The sequence below is a fragment of the Bison bison genome, unplaced genomic scaffold, assembly GCF_000754665.1.
Source record: "Bison bison bison isolate TAMUID 2011002044 unplaced genomic scaffold, Bison_UMD1.0 scf7180017864037, whole genome shotgun sequence".
NCBI lineage: Eukaryota > Metazoa > Chordata > Mammalia > Artiodactyla > Bovidae > Bison > Bison bison.
In genome coordinates, this window is record NW_011494609.1 from 10,058,606 (window position 1) to 10,065,297 (window position 6,692).

The window sequence follows — 6,692 nt, forward strand, 5'->3', positions numbered from 1 at the left end:
TAATTCTTCCCTTTAGGTTTACTTAATGTTTAGTTGTTTTGACTTCTTTAGTTGAATGCTTGCCACATTTATTTTCAATCTCTATAGTTTTCCAATAAAGCCATAATTGTTCTTTGAATTACTGATTTTCTACATCTGATTGGTGTTGATAACTAGTGTTCACATGGCAATTTCCTTTTTACCACAGGAGCTATTCAGCAAACTGCTCTTAAGATTTCCAATTGACTAGACTCTTTGGGGGTGTTCATTTAGAGTATTTGACATTGTGATCAGAAGTCATGCTAATGTAAGATTTATACTGTTTGGAAAATAGTGAAATTTCTTTTTTTTTTTTTTTGTAGACAGTTTTTCTTTTTGATGTGAGGGAAAAAAGATGGAGAAAGTAGACTCAGTAAAGGGGGATCTATGGAAAGAAGAACAGGAAGCCCTGAGAAGACAAGCACATCAGGTTCACCTCCTGGTGGGCACTGGCAGGTGTGCAGAGAGAATTTCCAGAAGGAAATTTATCCCACAAGCTCAAATGTCAGTGTCATTGCAGGAAGCAAGGGAGAGCCCAGGGCTCAGCTCTTTCCTTCTCACTCATTTCTTCTGAGCTACAAGTTCTCAGTTCACCCCAGTGTTTCCTGGTACTGGGCACTGTAGGTGGGTACAGATTGCAGTCAGGTGAAGGACTGGCACCTGCTTTTTCCAGGTACATGCTTTTTCCAAGGTCACTTTCCCCACTGTGTTCCCAGCCTTGTTGTAGTTAGAAGACTGAAGCATGCAACACAAACCCATGTTGCAGGCACTGTGTATGCTGAGCTGGACTCACAGTTGCTATGTGCTGCATCTTAACACAGCATCGAGTGATGCTTTTCGTGGACATCAAGGCTCTGCAGCTTTCTGAAGGCCGGGAATAAGTCCAGCATAGACTTGGAGAGACAGCGTGGTGTCACAGAAATCTTGAGAGTCAGACCAGCTTGGGCTCCCATGCACATCCATTGTGCCTGAGCAGTGTGACCTGCTGAGAGTCCTGACCTGGTTTTCCACATGTAAGGAGCTGAATCTCATAGAATGTATGCAAGGAGTCCATGGCCTGGCTTGTGAGAGGACTCTTAACACGTTCTTAGCAGCATCAACACGGACTCTCTTGACAGATGAGTCCCCCTTGACCTCTCTGTAACACCCAGAACTTGTGGCAGTCCCATCCTCTGGAAGATCTCTTGCATCCAGGCCACTCTTTCCTGTCCCTACAGCTGCTTCTCCTGTGCCCTTGACCAGCACTGCCAGCTCCTCAGTCTTCTAAAGGCGCACTCTGTCAAATATTCGCCCAGGTCCTCCTCCCTTCCCCTCCAGGGTCTCCTCTCCACTCTTCTTTCCCGTTTTGTTGGGGGACTTCTAAAATGATATCTATTGTTCAGATTTGCCCCGAGATCCAGCACCTCATTGCCAATTTCCTTTTTGGCATCTCCATTCCTGCAGTCTGGGACAAGCCTCCACCTGCTTTCCTGGGCTGGGAACCTCTGAGTCAGATGCACATAACATCTTCCTCCTCATGTGTTTCACATTCACTCAATGGTTCCATGCTGTCAGGCCTCATTCTGCAGCTGCTCACATCAGCCGTGGCATCTGCCGTCTCTTTTCTATTCCTGTTATCATGTCTGTGATTCAGACCCTCAGTACCTTGCAAGTGGACCTGGGCAACCGCCTTCTCACTGTGTCACCTCCCTGTTTCTTCCTTTCTTCCATCCAAACTCACTGTGGTTAGGTGAATCTTTATGTAATGTGGCTCTGATTTCATCAGTTCCTTGCTCATGTGTTTTTAGTGGGTTCCTATTGCCTACAAAAAAAAAAAAAAAAGGCCATATCCCATAGCCTCCCATTCAGGTGTTTGGATTGGAACCCCTCTGCTGAGCCTCTCCTCCATTACTTTCTTCCAGTGTCTGATTTGAGCTTCAGACTCCTTGTTCTATCCAACCATCTCAAGCCCCTTTCATCTGTGCCTTGGTCCTCACACTTCTGTCAGTCTAGCATCCTTTCCCCAGCTCTCCACTTTCTTCACTCTCTCCCTTCCTCCTGTAAGCCACTCTCCAGTTACCCCTCATGGAGAGATCTCCTTCCTTGGGTCCTGCACAGAATTCATCTTGCATTTCATGGAAGATGTCAGATTGTAGAGAAAAGACGATGCACTTGGAAGCTGGTCATATTTAGTTTTTTTTTTAATTAATTTTTTTGGAGTATTTAGAATTTTGTGTTAGTTTCAGGTGTACTGCTGCTGCTGCTACTGCTGCTAAGTCACTTCAGTTGTGTCCGACTCTGTGCGATCCCATAGACAGCAGCCCACCAGGCTCCTCCAACTCTGGGATTCTCCAGGCAAGAATACTGGAGTGTGTTGCCATTTCCTTCTCCAATGCATGCATGCATGCTAAGTCGCTTCAGTCATGTCTGACTCTGTGTGACCCCACGGACAGCAGCCCACCAGGCTCCTCTGTCCACGGGATTCTCCAGGCAAGAGTTCTGGAGTGGGTTGCCATTTCCTTCTCGTACAGCACAGTGAATTAGCTATGCATATACATATGCAGATGACACCACCCTTATGGCAGAAAGTGAAGAGGAACTCAAAAGCCTCTTGATGAAAGTGAAAGTGGAGAGTGAAAAAGTTGGCTTAAAGCTCAACATTCAGAAAACAAACATCATGGCATCTGGCCCAATCACTTCATGGGAAATAGATGGGGAAACTGTGGAAAAAGTGTTAGAGTTTATTTTTGGGGGCTCCAAAAATCACTGCAGTTGGTGACTGTAGCCATGAAATTAAAAGACGCTTACTCCTTGGAAGGAAGGTTATGATCAACCTAGATAGCATATTCAAAAGCAGAGACATTACTTTGCCAACAAAGGTCTGTCTAGCCAAGGCTATGGTTTTTCCCGTGGTCATGTATGGATGTGAGAGTTGGACTGTGAAGAAGGCTGAGTGCCGAAGAATTGATGGCTGAGCGACTGAACTGAACTGATACATACATCCACTCTTTTTAAGATTCTGTTGCCATAGAGGTCACTGCAGATTACTGAATAGAGCTCCCTGTGTTACACAGCAGGCTCTTATTAGTTACCCATTTTATATATAGTAGTGTGTATATGTCAATCCCAATCTCCCAATTTATCCCTCTCCCCACTTTCCTCCTTGGTAATCGTAAGTTTGTTTTCTACATCTGTGAATCTATTTCTGTTTAATAAATGGATTTATTTGCACCATATTTAGTTTTGTAACCCAACTTTGCTGCTATTATCTGTGGGAACTTAGGAAAGTCGCTTTTCTTCACTGAATCTATTTATTCACTAACAAAACAGTTATTTCACAGTGTTGTTGAAGGAATGAAAGAAGATAATGAAAGGAACGAAAGAGCACCCAGCATGTTAGTTTCTTTCCCTCATGGGATCTTTTATTTCTTACTTGACATTGTCATTCAAAGATATCCTGGTCTCTTCCAAATCAAAGTACGCATGCAAATAGTTTATTCCACTGCTCGCCACATGCTCAATAAACACAAACTGCTTTGTTGCTGTGGGTTTTGTTATCGCTGGAATATAAGCTCTGTAACTGTGAAGGTTGCCCTTTATTTCCTGTGGCTAAATTAGAGAAAAGTTAAACCTTATTTGAAAAATAGAAAACTTTGGTAATGGTCATGAATGCATTGATATTTTAAAATTTGAATATTTGTATTTGAATTTCTAACCTTAACTCTGCCTAAATTTCTTGAAGTCTATTTTCCTGACAAGTCACTGGGGATGATAATGAGCCCAAGTTCACCTGTATCATCATAGCATGAAACCATAGATAGATTGTTATCAAAGAGTGATTGAGTGTTTTGCTAGACTTACATAATTACACAATAGTCATGAATTATTTGAATAGAAATGTCAATGTATATAAGTGCAAAGATGTTTTTCCCTGCTACACCAAATATTTCTCATTCTTCTAAATTCTCTGATTCCTAGTGGCTAGAAGAGGGAGTTCTAAACAAGTTACTGTTTGCTGTAAACATATGCATTATCTCAATGCTATTTTCTCATTGTATTTTCTGTTTTAAAATACCAAGAACTTGAGGTGAAAGCTGTTGGGGTTTTTTTAGATGTGATGTCCCCTTTTGTTCAACCTGCTATCCAGAACTCAAGGCAGCAGCTTCAAACCATCTTTGAGATTGTGGTTGGCAGAATGATGACCCTCCAAAGCAGTCCCTATCCTAATCCCTGGACTCTGAGGATATATCATTTCACACAGCAAAGCTGAATTGAGGTTGTAGATGGGATCAAGATTGCTAATCAGTTTACCTTCAAATAGGAAGTCTACCCCAGATTATCCAAGTGGATCAATGTAATTACAGGGATACTTAAACCTGGAAGAGAGTCAGAGAAGTTGTGACAATGGATGCAAGACCAGAGTGTTATGATACTGTTTTTGAAGATGGAGGAAACAGGCCATTAGCTAAGGGATCCATATGTCTTCTAGAAGCTGGAAAAGAAAACCAAACAGATTCCCCTCAGAGCTTCTAGAAGGGGTTCAGCACTGCTGACACCTTGATTTTAGTCCAGTGAAACCCATTTTGGACCTCTGACCTCTAAGATAGTATATTTATGCTGCTTTAGGTCACTAAATTTGAGGTAATTTGTTTTACCAGCATTAGAGAACTAATGCAGACTTTGATACCAGAAATGTGGTGCTAATGTAAAAAGCATGTATTTAAAACAACAACAAACAAACAAACTATAAATGGCCTTGGAATTGGGCAGTGGGCAGAAACCAGAAGAATTTTGAGGAGCATGGTACATTGTTCACAGTAATATGGATGTTTATAGAAATAAGGATGTTAAAGTCTGCCAGTAAGGGCTCAGAAGAGAATGAGAAAGGTAGTAGAAAAAACACATTTAACCATCGTAAGCAGACTGATGGTAGAAATGAATGTTAAAGGTTCTGCTGGTGAGGACACAGAAAGAGATGAGGAGCATATCATTGGAAACTGGAGGAAAGGAGACGCTTGTTATAGACCAGCAAAAAGCTTGATGAAGTTGTGTTCTACAGCTGTGTGAAAAGAACTTGTAAAGAATGAACCTGCAGAATTAGCTGAGGAGATTTACAAGCAAAGTGTTGAAGGGGAAATCTGATTTCTTCTTGCTGCTTAAAGTAAAATTCAAGGTGAATGATACAGATTAAGAAGAAATGTTAAAAGAAAAGAAATCAGGCCTTAGCCTTTTTTGAAAATTCTAACATTATCCACAATGCAAAAAAAAAAAAAAAAAAGTGCTGAAATTAGGAGATTTGTCATCAGGAAAGGCTGACAGCAGGCTCTAGAGAAAAAGTTGAGGGTGTGGCTATGTAATCTTTTCCTAAAATCTTCAAGAAATCAAAAGATTGGAGTGTATAGTCACAAAATATGTCTTTGAAGAGTTTATGAGTGTGACTCACAGATCCCCTAGAAAATCAGAGCGCATCTTAGGAAGCTGGGAGCATTGTCCCATGGCCATCTCAGCAGAAGTCAAAAGCAGAGACAGGATTATCTAGGGAAGACTTGTGGAAGAGCCTTCTGTCTGATGGAATAAATGCCCATGCTATATATGAGAGATCCACAAAGTTTCTGAGAACTTTATATGTGGAAAAACACTGCAAGTTTGGGCTAAAAGTGCCAGTTTGGAGAGAGAATATGAAAGATAAAAAACCCACCAACAAACAACAAAAAACTATTGGTCCTGTAAAAGCTTACAGGCAAGAAACAAGCTTATAAAACTACTCATGTTACTTTTCATGAAAAAAGGAAACATGCTCAGGATGTGAAGCCACAAGTTCAGAGGGTGGAATTAACAGCCACAGGAATGATTCCAGTTGGGCTTCCCTGGTGGCTCAGATGATAAAGAATCTGCCATAAATGTGGGAGAGCTGGGTTTGATCCCTAGGTCAGAAAAAACCCCTGGAGAAGGAAATGGCAACCCACTCCAGTATTCTTGCCTGGAGAATCCCACTGACAGAGGGGCCTGGTGAACTACAGTCCCCAGGGTTGCAAAAAGTTGGACATCACTGAGCAACTAACACACACACACACACACACACACACACACACGGGATGATTCTGAGGTGCTGATGCCTTGTGAGATTTGTCTGACTCTTGTTGCTGCTTTTATTCTTCCCATTTCCGCTGTTTGAACTGAATGTCTGTAACTGGTATCTTATGTTTACCTTATCATTGTGTATTGGGAACAGATAACTGGTTTTCTAGTTTCTACAGATGGAAAGCAATTTTGTTCCTGGATGGATTATGCCAACCCTTTGTGATCCCATGGACTATAGCCCTCCAGGTTTCCCTGTCCGTGGGATTCTCCAGGCAAAAATACTGGAATGGGTTGCCATCTCCTACTCCAGAGAATCTTCCTGACACAGGGATCAAACCTGTGTCTCTTAAGTCTCCTGCCTTGGCAGGTGGGTTCTTTACCACTATTGCCACCTGGGAAACACATGCCTAAGCCTCAGTTCAGTTCAGTTCAGTTCAGTCGCTCAGTCGTGTCCGACTCTCTGCATCCCCATGAATCACAGAATGCCAGGCCTCCCTGTCCATCACCAACTCCCAGAGTTTACCCAAATTCATGTCCATCAAGTCAGTGATGCCATCCAGCCATCTCATCCTCTGTCGTCCCCTTCTCCTCCTGCCCCCAATCCCTCCCAGAAT